The 18,383-nt window shown below is 46.4% G+C and overlaps 1 pseudogene; it reads left to right on the plus strand.

The window, feature by feature from the left end:
• LOC129868360 (collagen alpha-1(XXVI) chain-like) overlaps window positions 1–18,383 on the plus strand; it is a 73,062-nt pseudogene that overhangs the window by 42,165 nt on the left and 12,514 nt on the right.

Below are 18,383 nucleotides of genomic sequence, written 5' to 3' on the forward strand. Positions count from 1 at the left end.
ACCAAGGCTGTTGAGTCGAAAGCCTTGGCCAGGTCGATGAATATGGCTGCACAGTATTGTCTTTTATCGATGGCGGTTATGATATCATTTAGGACCTTGAGCGTGGCTGAGGTGCACCCATGACCAGCTCAGAAACCAGATTACATAACAGAGAAGGTACGGTGGGATTCGAAATGGTCAGTGATCTGTTTGTTAACTTAGCTTTTGAAGACCTTAGAAAGGCAGGGTGGGATAGATATAGGTCTGTAACAGTTTGGGTCTAGAGTGTCTTTGAAGAGGGGAATGACCGCGGCAGCTTTCCAATCTTTATGCGTGATCAGGGGTGTATTCATTCCGCCGATTCTGTTGAGAAACTTCTCTTAAACGGAAGCAAACGAAACTCGGATAAAAATACCTGAATCTTTCCAATAGAAACTCTTGTTTGCAATTGTTGGACTAATGATTACACCCTAGATAAGCTAGATGCAGGCAAGAGTCTGCAAGGCGGTATTGAATGTGTCACTGTCTGTCCATGTGTCACTGTCTGTCATCTCAAATGTTTCTCTCAACCTGTATGCACCTACATTGTAAACTTTCATTCATAGGCTTAAGTTGTAGCAACGTCATGATGGGTATAGGGAAAATGTGATTATCATGTAGTAAGCTTAACCTATCAATGTTACATAGAACTGGGTGAATGGTATATGAATAACAGTCATCCAACATGTTGTAAAAGAAATAAGGTCATCATAAATGGCATTGGCCGCCACTGCTACGGTATACAGTCCCAGTCAAAAGTTTGGATACATCTATTCATTCAATGGTTTTTCAATTTTTTAAAACTATTTTATACATTGTAGAATAATAGTGAAGACATCAAAACTATGAAATAACACATCTGGAATTTTCCAGTAACCAAAAAAAGTGTTAAACAAATCAAATATTATTTAAGATTTTAGATTCTTCGAAGTAGGCCCTTGCCTTGATGACAACTTTGCACACTTTTGGCATTCTCTCAACCAGCTTCACCTGGAATGCTTTTCCAAAAATCTTGAAGGAGTTCCCACATATGCTGAGCATTTGTTGGCTGCTTTTCCTTCACTCTACTGTCCAACTCATTCTAAACCATCTAAATTGGGTTGAGATCGGGTGATTGTGGAGGCCAGGTCATCTGATGCAGCACTCCATCACTATCCTTCTTGATCAAATAGCCCTTACACAGCCTGGAGGTGTGTTGGGTAATTGTCCTGTTGTACGAGTACGCTGGTGAGATCATAGACTCTGGAGCCAACGAGAACTTTATGGACGCTACCCTGGTGTCGTAGCTGGGAATCCCCACACAACAGCTCTCCATTCCCATGGATGTCAGAGCGTTGGATGGGCGCTCTATTGGTAGAGTCACCCACACCACGTGTCCCATTAACCTGAGAGTGTCGGGTAATCACAGTGAGTTTATGCAGTTCCTGCCCATCCAATCCCCTCATTCACCTGTGGCATTGGGGTTTTCCTGGCTCCAAAGGCAGGCACAATCCCCTCATCGACTGGGCTACTGGTTCAATCCTGGGTTGGAGCCCATTTTGCCATGGGCATTGCCTGAAGTCGGCTCTGCCTGCTCCGGGACGTTTTCCTGCAGGCTTGGGAAAAGCCCCGGACCTCTCTGCTATTCCCGCGGAGTACCAGGACCTCCGGGAGGTTTTTAGCAAGGCCTGGGCCACCGCGCTTCCTTTGCATCAGACCTATGACTGCGCCATCAACCTTCTCCCGGGCACAACACCGCCTCAGCGGCGGTTTTATTCGCTGTCAGGTCCGGAGACTAAGGCGATGGAGACTTATATTGAGGACTCCCTGGCTGCAGGGGGTATCCATCCTTCTGCCTCCCGCGCCGGCACAGGGTTCTTCTTTGTCGAGAAGAAGGACAAAACCCTTCATCCGTGTATTGACTACCGGGGCCTGAATGACATCACAGTTAAAAAACGTTACCCTTTCCACTCCTTGCCTCGGCTTTCGAGCTTCTCCAGGGGGTTACCATCTTCAAGTTCGACCTCCGGAACGCCTACCATCTGGTACGGATCCGGGAAGGGGATGAGTGGAAGACCGCCTTTTAACATGGCTAGCGGGCACTACGAATACCTGGTGATGCCATTCAGACTGACCAACGCTCCTGCTGTGTTCCAGGCCCTGGTAAACGACGCTCCCCGGGACATGTTGAACCGGTTCGTATTCCTCTACCTTGATGACATCCTCGTGTTTTCCCACTCATCGCTCCACCATCTCCTTCCTGGGGTACATCATAGCTGCAGGCAACATCCAGATGGATCCTGAAAAGGTGAAAGCGGTGGCGGATTGGCCGCAACCCACCTCCAGAGTGCTGTTGCAACGCTTCCTGGGGTTCGCCAATTTCTACTGCCAGTTCATCCGGGGCTACAGCACCCGGGATTTCCCCCTGTCAGCACTCGCCTCTCCCAAGGTCCTGTTTATATGGTTTCCAGCTGCAGACCAGCCATTCTTGGACCTCAAACACCAATTCACTACCGCCCCCATCCTAATCCATCCAGATCCGTCCCGGCAGTTCATGGTGGAGGTCGAAGCCTCGGACGTTGGAGTGGGGGCTGTCCTGTCCCAGCGTTCGGCCCAAGACCATAAGCTGCATTCTTGCGCTTTCCTCTCCCATCGTCTCAACCCCACGGAAAGGAATTAAGACGTGGGTAACCGGGAAATTCTGGTGGTGAAGATGGAGTGGAGGCACTGGTTAGAGGGGGCGGAACACCCATTCATATTATAGACAGATCACAAGAACCTGGAATATCACCTCACCGCCAAGCGCCTAAACTCAAGGCAAGCTCGATGGACCCTGTTATTCACCCTATTTAACTTCATCATCTCCTACCGCTCGGGGTCCAAGAATGTGAAGCCGGATGTGCTGTCACGCCTCTATTGCCCCACTGCTACACCATCGACCACGAGGAATAAATACACAGTAAACAACGAATAACAATGACGAAAAAAATGAAATGGCTATATAAAGGGAGATATCAAGTCAGTTGTACAACTGAATACATTCAACTGAAATGTGTCTTTGCATTTAACCCAACACCTCTGAATCAGAGATGTGCGGAGGGCTGCCTTAATCGACATCCACGTCTTCGGCGCCCAGGGAACAGTGGGCTAACTGCCTAGCTCAGGGGCAGAATGACAGATTTTTACCTTGTCAGCTTGGGGATTCGATCCAGCAACTTTTCAGTTCCTGGTCTAACTGAGAAGTTTGCTGAATCGAATCCCAGAGCTGGACTCAGGGGTAGATGTAACATAGTAAATGTAAATTCGAGACGCTCCACTTAGTATGATATCTTATGTTTCTTATTGTATGCATTAATTTGTGGATGTGCATCATCCATTTCATATATGTTACGAACTACAATTCTTATGATATGTTACGAACTGCAATTCGTACAAAATGTTACGAATTGCAATTTGTACTGTATGTTGCGAATTTGCAAAACGTATGATATGTTACAAATTCCAATTTGTCGTGGCTGATGTTAGGTAGGTGGCTAGATGGCTAACGCTAATGTTAGCTAGGTGGCTAATGTTAGCTAGGCTAGGGGTTAGGGATAGAGGTTAAGGTTAGAGCTAAAGTTAGGGTTAAGGTTAGTAATTGCAAAGTAGTTTAAAAGTAGTAAGTAGGTGCAAAATTGCTAATTAGCTAAAATGCTAAAGTTGTCTGTGATGAGATTGGAACTCGCAACCTTTGGGTTGCTAGATGTTCATCTTATAAATTGTCCGGGATTATTGAACAGGCCTTTCTAATTGACCTGGCCGGGGTATCCTGGAATGACATTGACCTTATCCCGTCAGTAGAGGATGCCTGGTTATTCTTTAAAAGTGCCTTCCTCACCATCTTAAATAAGCATGATCCATTCAAAAAATGTAGAACTAGGAATAGGTATAGCCCTTGGTTCACTCCAGACCTGTCTGCCCTTGACCAGCACAAAAACATCCTGTGGCATTCTGCATTCGCATCTGCATTAGTTCTGCATTAGCCACCGTGATATGCAACTTTTCAGGGAAGTTAGGAACCAATATACACAGGCGGTGTATAGCTTTTTCAAACAGAAATTTGCATCCTGTAGTACTAACTCAAAAAAAAAAAAGTTCTGGGACACTGTAAAGTCCATGGAGAATAAGAGCACCTCCTCCCAGCTGGCCACTGCACCGAGGCTAGGAAACACTGTCACTACCGATAAATTCACAATAATCAAACACGCATGAGCTGCGTGTTTGAGTAACTAAACTAGCCAGCTGCATTTTCTAGCTAAGTAAATGAAACTGAAAGTGAAACAAAATTATGAAATCTCTCTCTCTCTTCATTTTTGAAGAAATTATTTTGTTGAAAACTGTTCAACTATTGTCTTTCTCTCTCTTTGAGTCAGCTACTACCACATTTTATGCACTGCAGTGTTAGCTAGCTGTAACTTATGCTTTCAGTACTTGATGAATTCCCTGAAAATTTGATTGGGTGTACAACATGTCAGTTCATGCTACAAGAGCTCTGATAGGTTCCAGAACATCCTTCGGAAGTTGTCATAATTAGTCTATGGAAGGGGGTGAGAACCAAGAGCCTCCTAGGTTTTGTATTGAAGTTAATGTCCCAAGAGGAGGACGGAAGCTAGCTGTCCTCCGGCTACACCATGGTGCTACCCTAGAGAGTGCTGTTGAGGCTACTGTCGACCTCCAAATTGAAATCAAATCAAATTGTATTAGTCACATGCGCGAATACAACAGGTGTAGACCTTACAGTGAAATACTTACTGACAAGCCGCTAACAACAATGCAGTTTAAAAAATACGAATAAGAATAAGAAATAAAAGGAACAAGTAATTAAAGAGCAGCATTAAAATAACAATTGCGAGACTATATACAGGGGGTACCGGGCACAGGTTAGTCGAGGTAATTGAGGTAATATGTAAATGTAGGTAGTTATTAAAGTGACTATGCAAAGATAATAACAGAAAGTAGAAGAGGTGTAAAAGGGGAGGGGGGGGGGGGCAATGCAAACAGTCTGGGTAGCCATTTGATTAGATGTTCAGGGGTCTTATGGCTTGTGGGTAGAAGCTGTTTAGAAGCCTCTTGGACCTAGACTTGGTGCTCCTATACCGCTTGCCGTGCGGTAGCAGAGACAACAGTCTATGACTAGGATGGCTGGAGTCTTTGACAATTTTAGGGCCTTCTTCTGACCAGGCGGTGTCTTCTGACACCGCCTGGTATAAAGGTCCTGTATGGTAGGAAGCTTTGCTCCAGTGATGTACTGGGCCGTACGCACTACCCTCTGTATTCTTATTCCAGTGACCCATCTTGAACTAGGGTCACTGGAAATGTCCTGTTTGTTAGAGGCGCGTGACCAGAAAGCTGGCTACAGTTTATTTTAATCCTGTATTGAACACAGATCATCCCGTCTTCAAGTTTATTGATTATTTATGTTAAAAAACACCTAAAGTTGTCTTACAAAAGTAGTTTGAAATGTTTTGGCAAAGTTTACAGGTAACTTTTGAGATATTTTGTAGTCACGTTTCGAAAGTTGGAACCGGTGTTTTTCTGGATCAAAAGCGCCAAATATATTGACATTTTGGATATATATCGACGGAATTAATCGAACAAAAGGACCATTTGTGATGTTTATGGGACATATTGGAGTGCCAACAACAGAAGCTCGTCAAAGGTAAGGCATGAATTATATTTTTATTTCTGCGTTTTGTGTCGCAACTGCAGGGTTGAAATATGCTTCTCTCTCTTTGTTTATTCTGTTGCTATCCTCAGAAAATAGCATAGTTTGCTTTCGCCGAAAAGCCTATTTGAATTCTGAAATGTTGGCTGGATTCACAACTAGTGTAGCTTTAATTTGGTATCTTTCATGTGTGATTTAATGAAAGTCTGATTTTTATAGTAATTTACTTGAATTTGGCACTCTGCATTTTCTCTGGCTTTTGGCCAGATGGGACATTTTCTCTGGCTTTTGGCCAAGTGGGACTGATCACACAGTCTTCCGGAACAGCTGGTGCTCTCATGCATGTTTCAGTGTTATTTGCCTCGAAGCGAGCATAGCAGTAGTTTAGCTTGTCTGGTAGGCTCGTGTCACTGGGCAGCTCTCGGCTGTGCTTCCCTTTGTAGTCTGTAATGGTTTGCAAGCCCTGCCACATGCGACGAGCATCGGAGCCAGTGTAGTACGGTGTAGTTCATTGCAAAACAGTGTGTTTCAATCAATTATTTGGTGACATGAATATATTTAGTATAGTTTTATCTGATTATTTTTATGAAATTCACTGAGCAGGATGGTCCTCCCCTTCCTCCTCTGAGGAGCCTCCGCTGTACTGTAGACAGGGGTAAAGTGACTAGGCCACAGGATAGATAATAGACAGTAGCAGCAGTGTGTGTGTGTGTGTGTGTTGTCAGTATGCATGTGTGCGCATGTTATGTGTGTGCATGTAACGGCTGTTGGAAGGAGAGGACCAACCATATTTATTTAATGAACACTGAAATAACAAAAATAACAAAGAGAACGACCGAAACAGTTCTGGCTGGTGCAGACACACAACAGAAAACAACTACCCACAAAACACAGGTGGGATGAGGCTACCTAAGTATGGTTCTCAATCAGAGACAACGATAGACAGCTGCCTCTGATTGAGAACCACACTCGGCCAAACACATAGAAATATAAAACATAGAACAAAAACATAGAATGCCCACCCCAACTCACGCCCTGACCAAACCAAAATAGAGACATAAAAAAGGAACGGTCAGGGCGTGACAGTGCAAGAGAGTTAGTGTAAAGAAGGGTTAATGCAGGTAGTCCTGGTAGCCATTTGGTTAGCTATTTAGCAGTCTTGTTTAGTAGTCTTATGACTTGGGGGTAGAAACTGTTCAGGGTCCTGTTAGTTCCAGACTTGGTGCACTGGTACCACTTGCCATGTGGTAGCAGAGTCTATGGCTTGGGTGGCTGTAGTTTTTGACAATTTTTGGTGGCCTTCCTCTGACAAAGCCTGTTATAGAGGTCTTGGCAGGCAAGTAGCTCTGCCCCAGTGATGTACTGGGGCATACTCACCACCCTCTGTAGCACCTTGCGGTCGGGTGCCTTGCAGTTGCCGTAACAACCGGTGATGCAGCCAGTCAAGATGTTCTCAATGGTGCAGCTGTAGACATTTTTGAGGATCTGAGGGCCCATGCCAAATCCTTTCAGCCTCCTGAGTGGGAAGAGGCGCTGTCGTGCCCTCTTTACAACTGTGTGGGTGTGTGTGGACCATGTTAATTCCTTAGTGATGTGGACACAGAGGAACTTAAAGCATTCGACCCTCTCCACTACAGCCCCATCGATGTATATGGAGGCGTGCTAGCCCCTCTGTTTCCTGTAGTCCACGATCAGCTCCTTTGTCTACTTAATCTACTGATGCTGTATGTAGGAATGATATTTCTTACAAGATTGGAAACATAGCCATGGAGAGAGGATTGGGAATTGACAATATCCTTGTGGTTGATCAAGGCAATGCCAGGCCTATGCTTAGAATGATCTTCATGAACTGCAGTGTTTTTTTTATTTTTATTTATTTATCCCCTTTTCTCCCCAATTTTCGTGGTATCCAATCGCTAGTAATTACTACCTTGTCTCATCGCTACAACTCCCATACGGGCTCGGGAGAGACGAAGGTCGAAAGCCACGCATCCTCCGAAGCACAACCCAACCAAGCCGCACTGCTTCTTTAACACAGCGCGCCTCCAACCCGGAAGCCAGCCGCACCAATGTGTCGGAGGAAACACCGTGCACCTGGCCCCCTTGGTTAGCGCGCACTGCGCCCGGCCCGCCACAGGAGTCGCTGGAGCGCGATGAGACAAGGATATTCCTACCGGCCAAACCCTCCCTAACCCGGACGACGCTAGCCCAATTGTGCGTCGCCCCACGGACCTCCCGGTCGCGGCCGGCTGCGACAGAGCCTGGGCGCGAACCCAGAGATTCTGGTGGTGCAGCTAGCACTGCGATGCAGTGCCCTAGACCACTGCACCACCCGGGAGGCCCATGAACTGCAGTGTTTTGTGTACATGACAGCAACTAAACTTCCTAAAAACAAATTGTGTATACAATTGGATTTGTGAAATTTTCAATTGGATTTAAGTTTAAAATAACAGTGTAAACACATTTTAAAACTGTTGATAAAGTCGTCACATTCCCTTGTCGGTCTCTTGGCATCCCACCTCAGGTCTTGCGATGTTCCATGATTCCCAATCTCAGCACACACCACACCTTCCTAATGAGCTGAGAACAAGGTGATGAATTAGACCACCTTCACACTGACGTCACATTCATTACTCAGAGAACTGGAGCTAAAAACACAACTGTTAGGCCAGAAATGTTCTTTCCACTTATTAATAAGCACATCCACATGGCACAATCAATATATAATATATAATAAAATATATAATATATTCCATTTAGCTTTTATCCAAAACAACTTTAGCAGATGCTTTTATCCGTGGCGGGTGTCTCTGTCGGGCACTGGAGCGGGGCAGAGTGGCGGTGCAGTCTGAACACATGGCAGATGCCAAGTGTCAGCCTGACAGAGAAGGACACTTTGGCCAGGAGTTGGTAGAATTGGAAAAGGAGAAGGGAAGGGTTTTTTCTCTGGCAAAGAGAGAAGATAAATGGTCAGGGAGGTTGCCAGGAAAGCTTCACGTCTCTCTCTTTCACTCTTCCTCTCTATCTATCTTTCTTTCTGTCTTTTTCTCTGTCTTTTTCTCCATCTCTCACCTCTCACCCTATTCTCTCCCTCTTTCCAGCCCATATGTCATCTGAGCAACGGGAGGTTGCTGTCTATCCATCCTGTGTCACCTTGGCAATGTGCTTCTGCTTTGACTGACTCACTTCATAATGTCCCAACCACTACATGAACTCTCTCTCTCTACAAACAACACAGTATGGGCCAACACAGTGCGTGTTTGTTTTCTCTTTTGTGGTAGTCTGGCTTAGGAAATGTGTCTTCTTATGCGAAACCAAGCCTGTCTTTTCTGATGTTCCCTACTATTGGAATTGCATTATTGCACATTGATTTACCATGAATTGGTATGGATGGATAGAAAGGACAAAGATGTGAGTCTTACCTGTTTCTGCCAACTTGAGAGTTAATCTAGTATCTCTAACTTGAAGCAACATGCTACACTGTATTACTTACTTACCTATATCTCTTTCTTTTTTTCTCTCCTTAGAGTGTATGAACTGCACTGGCTATGCTGATATGAATGATAGACTGAGTATGCTTGAATCCAAGGTAATCTTGCAGCAACCAAACCTGTAATTAAAACAGTATTACATACAGTACATGAATGTAATGAGACCTGATATTCTCAAAAATCTAGCTCCTATCTCAGCAGGACACTAATCTTCCTTCATTTTGTGTCAGATTGTGTTGCTGGAGGAGGTGGGACCACCACCTCTCCTATTCAGATACTCCCCAGATGGGTCATCAGATAACGAGGTGGGACTGGGAGCACCCAAACCCACCCCCATCACTCCCCCCGCAATCGGACTACCAGGTGAGGCGCTTTACAGCAGGACCTCACTGAACCTCCGATGGTTAACTATTCACTTTTCTTCCTCTATAGTTTTATATGGCAACTGTTTGATTCCGTTGTGTTATGGATTTTCAGAAAAGTGCACCAAATGTTTAAAGAAGTGTCTGAATCGGGTGGAATTCTGACTGAGTTGTTAAATCGTTTGTTTTCCAAGGAGCCAGAGGCCTCCCAGGGCCAGCTGGACCCCCAGGTGTGGCGGGACCCAGTGGACGCACTGGAGAGACAAGCCTAGCAGGGAAACCTGGACCCATGGGACCCAGAGGTATAAGTCTTCCCCCCACCTCTGTATCTCACCCATACACTATCACTTGGGGCTCCCGAGTGGCGCAGCGGTCTAATGCACTGCCGGCGTCACTACAGTCCCTGGTTCGCATCCAGGCTGAATCACATCCGGCCGTGATTGGGAGTCCCATAGGGCGGCGCACAATTGGCCCAGCGTTGTCCGGTTTTGACCGGGGTAGGCCGTCATTGTAAATAAGGATTTGTTCTTAACTGACTTGCCTAGTTAAATAAACCTTTCTGGACTACCCATCCTGGATCCGGGATCATTCTCAGAAACGCTGACTAGCATAGCCTAGCCTAGCGCCACAGGCATATAATATAATTTCATGAAATCACAAGTCCAATACAGCAAATGAAAGATAAACATCTTGTGAATCCAGCCAACATGTCCGATTTTTAAAAATGTTTTACAGCGAAAACACAACATATATTTATGTTAGCTCACCACAATAGCCCAAAACACAACGCCATTTTTCACCGTAAAGATAGCTTTCACAAAACCCACATATAGAGATAAAATGAATCACTAACCTTTGAACAACTTCATCAGATGACAGTCTTATGACATCATGTTATACAATACATTTATGTTTTGTTCGAAAATGTGCATATTTATAGCTACAAATCGTGGTTTTACATTGGCGCCATGGTCAGAAATGGCTCCAAAACAGCCAGAATAATTACAGAGAGCAATGTGAAATACAGAAATACTCATCATAAAACATTTATGAAAAATACATGTTGTACATATAATTAAAGATACACTGGTTCTTAATGCAACCGCTGTGTTAGATTTAAAAAAATAACTTTAGTAAAAAGCACAGCATGCAATAATCTGAGACAGCGCTCAGCCATTCTCCGCCATGTTGGAGTCAACAGAGTCAACAAAAATACGAAATAACATCATAAATATTCCCTTACCTTTGATGAACTTTCATCAGAATGCAGTGCCAGGAATCCTAGTTCCACAATAAATCGTTGTTTTGTTTTAGAATGTCCATTTCTTCTGTCGAATTAGCAACTTTGGCTAGCATGTGTAGCTCACGTGTCCATGAAGATTTGACGCATTGAACGAAAACTTCTAAATGTGATAATAAAAGTCGAATAAACTGGTCAAACTCAGTTGAGAATCAATCTTCAGGATGTTTTTCTCATATATATCCAATAACGTCCCAGACGGAGCATTTCTTTGTGGCATTGCAGACAAAGATATGACATACCCAGGTGCGTTGCCAAGTACTGCCAATATGGCTGACCTGTCACTCCAAAAGCTCTCATTCGGTCCCACATCAAGCTAGACACCTCATTCCACGTTCTACTGCCTGTTGACATCTAGTGGAAGGCGTATGAAGTGCATACAGATCCATAAATACAAGGCAATTGAATAGGCGATGCCTTTCACAGAGACCAATTTCAGAATTTTCACTTCCTGTTTGGAAGTTTGCCTGCCAAATGAGTTCTGTTTTACTCGCAGATATAATTCAAACAGTTTTAGAAACTTCAGAGTGGTTTCTATCCAATAGTAATAATAATATGCATATCATATGATTTAGGACAGAGTACGAGGCCGTTTAATTTGGGCACCATTTTATCCAAAAGTGAAAAGGGCGCCCCCTATTTCCAAGAGGTTAAATAAAGGTTCAATCAAATATAAAGGTACAAATCAGTTTGACACTTGCACATATGCATGTTCACACATTAGATGTGTATGGTATGTGTAAGGACAGTGTTGTGTTGAGGCTGACTGTGCTCTGGTTCCCACAGGGCCCCGGGGCCAGCGAGGAGCCCAAGGGGAGAGAGGTGTACCTGGGCCAGCGGGGCCTCTGGGGCCAGCCTCTTCCTTCTCTCACAGAGGAGACGTGTTTGGTCTGAGGGAGCTGGGCCAGTGTGAGTATCCCTGCTACACCAATTAATTTAAGTCAAGAACTACAGAAAGACATTTAAGCCATAGGCCATATAGGGATACCACATTCATTAATATGATTGATTTTTCATTCTGAAAGTGTTTCAGGAGTCTCGTGTGATTTTTGACCTCTTTCTTGCCATTGACAGTTTGACATCTAGGACATTTTGGAATATCCATTATTTCAGATGTAGAGTTCTCCTCCTGTGTCTCCCTAATCTGCCGCCACTCCCCCAGTGCTCTCTCCCTCCCTCTCTTTCTCTGTGTGGGTGCATCTGATTGTGTGAGTGGAGACAGGTATGCTGGAGTCAGAGCAGATCCCCACCAGCTGCAACCTGTTACATAATCAAGACCTCTACAAATACTCAGCCCTGCCACTTCCACACTGCCAGATCGTAGACTCTGCTCAGTCAGTCTACATTTCAAGCCATTTGTTCCTGCATAGATCTTGTTATTCCTGTAGTGCCTGTTTTCCCTAGCCTGACGCTGCTTTTCTCTCTGCTACAGTTCCGTCCTCTTTGACTCTGGTCCCTGTCGCCAGTCCCTCGTCTCGTCAGTCCTGCTTCCCTGCCCTGGACCCCCGCTCTACTGCTTCCTTGGATTCCGCTCTGGACCTGCTTACCCTGCCCCTACTCCCCATGCCCCAGCTGCAGCCTCAGTTCCTCGTTCCCTGCTACCTGCCCGAGCTCCCCCTGGCCTGCACCCCATCTCCCCCCCGCTTTTCAATAAATACATTGGTTACCTTATCCCTGTCTCCTCGTCTGAGTCTGCACTTGGGTTCACCTGCTCCACCCCGCGAAACAGTACGTTCTGGCCAGTTGGTGTCCAGGGATGAGCCTGATGGACTCGATGAGCTCATCTCTCTCGCCATCCGCATCAACAACCGTTTCCGTGAGCGTCGGAAGGAGAGGGCAGGTAAGGTTGCATGCCCCATAACAACATCTGCTTCCTTGCCTTGTTCTACTTCCCCGACTGCCTCCCTTCCCAAGTCTCTTCCAGAACCTGAACACATGCAGCTCGGCCGGGCCCGTCTCTCTCCAGAGGAGAGGCAGCTGCGAATCAGCACTTGAAGCTGCCTATACTGTGGCCAGGTTGGCCACTTTGTCTCCACTTGTTCCCTGCGTCCAGCAAAAGAGTTGGCTCGGCAGTAGTGGGGAATATAGTTGAGCCAAATCACCATGCCCATCTCCCCCCAGACCCCTGCTTAATGGCACCCTCGTGTGGCAGAGCCAGGCCTTTCCTCTGCCTGCTCTCATCGACTCGGGCGCCGACTAGAGTTTCCAGAACCGTGGTGTCGTTATCCAGTTGGGCCTGGGCACTGTTCCACTCAATTCACCCCTCGATACCAACGCTCACAATGGACAGCACCTCACCCATGTCTGGGAGAGAACCGTCCCTGTCATCCTGGAAACCACCAGGAAAGGATTAGTTTCCACATAATAGACTGCCCTCAATCTCCCCTGATTCTTGGCCATCCATGGTTAAAGCTGCACAACCCTCAGATCGACTGGATCACCAGAATGGTAACCACTTGGAGTTCATTTTGTCACTCTAATTGTTTACTTGCTGCCCTTGCCCCTGCCTAGTCTGTGCCCCAATCCATTCCAGAACCTCCTGACCTGTCAACAGTTCCTCCCGAGTATCACGATCTAGCTCCTGTTTTCAGCAAGTTCCACACCCTGTCGCTGCCTCCTCATTGGCCATACGACTGCCCCATTGACCTCCTGCCTGGAGCTCCTCTCCCCAGTAGCCGGTTGTATAACCTCTATCGCCCCGAGCATGAGGCTATGGACTGGTTCCCTGGCTGCAGGACTTATAAGGCCTTCATCCTCTCCGGTAGGTGCTGTTTTTTTCTTTGTAAATAAAAAGGATGGGTTCCTGAAGCCGTGCATAGACTTCCGTGGGCTGAATAATATCACAGTGAAGAACAAGTATCCTTTGCCACTCATCAGTTCTGCTTTTGCCCCCCTCCATGGTTCCACGGGGTTCATCAATCTCAACCTCTGGAATGCCTACCATCTTGTCCACATCAGAGAGGGGGACGAGTGGAAATCTTCGTTTAACACACCAGTTGGCCACTGAATATTTGGTCATGCCTTTTGGTCTTACTAACGCTCCTGCTGTTTCCCAGAATCTAGTCAATGATGTGCTGAGGGATGTGATTGGATGCTTCATTTTGGCAATTTGGTTGACATTCAGATTTTTTCTAAGGACCCAGGGGCTCACCAGCAACAAGTTCTCTAATGGCTGTGGGAGAATAAGCTTTTTGTTAAAGCTGAAAAATGTGTGTTCCATGCTTCCTCTGTCTTTCCTGGGTTATATTATTGCGCAGGGGGGGTTACGTATGGACCCTGCCAAACTCATGGCAGTCAGAGTGGCCTGCGCCCTCAAACCTGAAGCAGCTACAGCGTTTCCTGGGGTTTGACAATTTTTACAGACATTTCATCCGCAACTACAGCCGTCTGGCAGCACCTCTCACCACCTCCACTCCGTTCCACTGGACCCCTGAGGCAGAGGCAGCGTTCCTGGAATTCTAACGTCGCTTCACTTCCGCTCCGGTCCTCACTCAGCCAGACCCAGAACTCCAGTTCATCGTGGAGGTGGACGCCTCCAACACCAGGGTAGGTGCTGTTCTGTCTCAACGTTGCCCCTCTGATCAGAAGCTCCACCCATGTGCATTCGCTTCCCATAGGTTTTCACCTGCAGAGAATAATTTTGACATCGGTAACCGTGAACTCCTGGCAGTTAAGCTGGCTCTTTAGTTATGGCGTTACTGGCTGGAGGGCTCTGTACTCCCCTTCATCGTGTGGACAGACCACAAAAACCTGTCCTACATCCAGACTTCCAAATGTCTGAGCTCCCAGCAAGCCAGGTGTGCCTTGTTCTTCTGTAGATTCAATTTCACACTCACTTACCTCCCCGGTTCTAGGAATACCAAGCCTGACGCCCTATCCCATCAGTTCACCGCCGACCACACTGGTTCCGAGCCAGATTCCATTGTGCCATCCACCTGCATCGTTGCCTCCGTCTCCTGGGAGATCGAGTCCCATATCCGCCAGGCTCAGCAAAACCAGCCTGACCCGGGTAACGGTCCTAGAAATGCTCCGTTTGTTCCTGATTCTGTTCGCTCTGATCTTCAGTGGACCCATTCTACCCATCTCACTTGTCACCCTGGTATGAACCGGACCCTTGCCTTCCTGCGCCAGCGCTTTTGGTGGCCCACCGTAGAGTGGGATGCCCGGGAGTTTGTCTCAGCCTGCTGGGTCTATGCCCGGAACAAAACCTCCACTAGACCCACTTCCGGTCTGCTTCACCCCCTTCCCATACCCAGTCGCCCCTGGTCACACATAGCTCTGGACTTCGTCACTGGCCTTCCCCCATTAAACGGTAACTCACTCATCCTCACCATTATTGACAGAATCTCCAAAGCGGCTCACTTCATTCCCCTCTCCGAGCTCCTGTCCTCCAGGGAAACTGTGGACCTGCTGGTATCCCATGTGTTTCATCTGCATGGCATTCCCACTGACATCGTTTCCGACAGGGGACCCCAGTTTACATCCCAGGTATGGAGATCCTTCTGTTCAGCTCTTGGTATCAATGTCAGTCTTCTGGATATCACCCCCAGACCAACAGCCAGACCAATGGCCAGACCGAATGGGCCAACCAGGAGATGTAGACTGCCCTATGCTGCATGACTTCTGCTAACCCTTCTTCCTGGAGTGCCCAGCTACCCTGGGTTGAATATGCCCACAACACCCTCACCAACGCCTCATCAGGTATGTCACCTTTCGAGTGTGCTCTGCGTTACCAACCTCCCTTGTTCCCCGCCCAAGAGGTTGCGGTTCCCTCTGTCCATGACCAGATGTGGCATTGTCATCATACCTGGAGGAAGGCCCAGGCTGCTCTTCTCTGTGCCTCCGCCAGGACCCAGTCCCAAGCCAACCGTCGCCGTGCCTCAGCTCCAGTCTACACAACAGGCCAAAAGGTATGGCTCTCTTCTTGGGACCTGCCGTTGAAAGTGGCATCGAATATACTTTCCACCCGATTCATTGGTCCCTTTGAGATTGACCGTGTCATTAACCCCTCTGCGGTGCGCCTGAAACTCTCAGGATCCATCCTACCTTCCATGTATCCCTGATTTAAACCTGTCTGCTCCAGTCCTCTGTCTCCTCCTGCAGCAGCTCCTCCACCCCATCGGCTCATCAATGACCATCCTGCCTATATCGTCCGGCAGCTTCTGTACGTGCGCCGTCGGGGTTGCGGCTGGCAGTACCTGGTGGACTGTGAGGGATACGGGCCTGAGGAGCGCTGCTGGGTGCCCCGCCGTCACATTCTGGACCATTCACTCTTACGGGATTTCCATACCTTACACCCAGATAAGCCTGGTCGGGCGTAGGGGAGGTGCTGTTACATCTGCCACTCCCTAACCTGCCGCCACTCCCCAGTGCTCGCTCCCTCTCTCTCTCTGTGTGGGTGTATCTGATTGTGTGAGTGGAGACAGGTATGCTGGAGTCAGAGCAGATCCCCACCAGCTGCAACCTGTTCCATAATCAAGACCTCTACAAATACTCAGCCTTGCCACTTCCACGCTGCCAGATCGTAGCCTCTGCTCAGTCAGTCTACATTTCAAGCCGTTTGTTCTTGTTTTCCCTAGCGTGATGCTGCTTTTCTCTCTGCTACAGTTCCAACCCGCTCTGACTCTGTTCCCTGTTCCCTGTCGCCAGTCCCTCATCTCGTCTGTCCTGCTTCCCTGCCCTGGACCCTCACTATACTGCTTCCTTGGATTCCGCTCTGGACCTGCTTACCCTGCCCCTACTCCCCTTGCCGCAGCCTCAGTTCCTGCTACCCCTGGCCTGCACCCCATCTCCCCCCACTTTTCAATAAATACCTTGGTTACCTTATCCCTGTCTCCTCGTCTGAGTCCACCCCGCGTAACATCAGGGCCATCTGCCACACATATTGTATATCTGGAGACCTTGTTTCAATAGTAAATTACTGATAGCGATCAATTGATAATATTGGGAGACATTACTCTCCCACCTATTTCCACAAGCCTCTTACACCTGGGGAACATTTTATGGAAGAAAGAAAAATATGTCATGACACCTTAAAGCCAATTGACATGCAAAGTGTAGTCTCACCAGGTGTCCCATTGGCCCATATCTGGGAAGTCCATCAGTGGAACAGCCCTCTCTATAACTGTTAAAATGCTCTTCCTACATGAAGAACCCTCAATGGACAACAGGCAACTGGTCTGCCAAGAGCTATAATATATACTGAGCCCTCACAACACCATGGAAAAAGTAATCTAGGTTTTATCATGTAGGTTTTATTGGATCCAAATACCCGATAATGTCTCCATTGCAAAAATACATATCTTATCAGTCAATAGTGAGTCCCCACAAACCATAAAGTTGATAATGATGGTTCAGACAGATTTCAGTTGACTGCTGTATGGATGTCATGTGTTTTGAAGGACTCTGTTGCTATATATGACAAAACTGAAGTGCTGAATTGTTTCAATGAGCACTTTGTATCATCTGGTAGGCTGTTTGATTCAGTGTCCTCTGTCTCTGTACAACCCTGTGTGGATGAACCAGTGAGAGCTGGTCAAACTTTTAGGTTTTTGCCTTTCTCAGTGCAGGTGGTACATAAAGCCCTAAAATCCTTAGATCAGAGAAAGCCTGCAGGTCCTGATCTTTTGGATCCCTGCTTTTTAAATCTGGCAGCTGATTTCATAGCTGAACCACTTACATATCTGTTCAATATATCCCTGGAATGTAATGAAATTCCGAAAATCTGTAAATCAGCATTTGTCCTACCACTTTTAAAAGGGGGAGATCCAACTCTTTTAAATAATTATAGGCCAATCTCAAAGCTGTCACCCCTAGTGAAAATACTTGAAACCCTTGTGAGTGAACAGCTAAAATAGTTTTTATTTACTAACTTTATTTTATCAATGTACCAATCGGGCTTCAGGAAGAAGCATAGCACAATTACAGCAGCCATGAATGTTTTAAATGATATCACTGAAGCCCTTGATAAAAAACAGCACTGTGTCTCACTTTTTATTGATCTCTCTAAGGCTTTTAATACAGTTGATCATGCTATACAAAGGCTCTGTAAGGCTCTGTCCAAGGCTCTGTACTTGGTCCTCTCTTATTCACTATTTATATAAATGATTTAGACATAAATGTCAAATGCGCAACTTCATTTTTATGCTAATGATACTCTTATTTACTGTTGTGCCTCGTTTCTTACAAAAGCTTTCCAGAACTTGCAAACTGCTTTTTATACAGTTCAACATACCTTGTGTCAATTGAAGCTTATCCTCAATACTGACAACTAAACTAATGGTGTGTCACGATCGTGTGGCGGATTGACGGACCAAAATGCAGCAGTTGGAAAATAAGCCATCTTCTTTTATTTTAAAAGATGACAAACAATAAACACGAAACACTTTAACAAAATAACAAAACGACCGTGAAGCTACAAACGTTGTGCACATACATACAGGCTACAAACGTTCTACATAGACAATTACTCACAACCAATGAGAGCCTATGGCTACCCTAAATAAGGCTCCCAATCAGAGACAACCGAA

This window comes from Salvelinus fontinalis, chromosome 13 (assembly GCF_029448725.1).
Source record: "Salvelinus fontinalis isolate EN_2023a chromosome 13, ASM2944872v1, whole genome shotgun sequence".
NCBI classification, from domain to species: Eukaryota; Metazoa; Chordata; class Actinopteri; order Salmoniformes; family Salmonidae; genus Salvelinus; species Salvelinus fontinalis.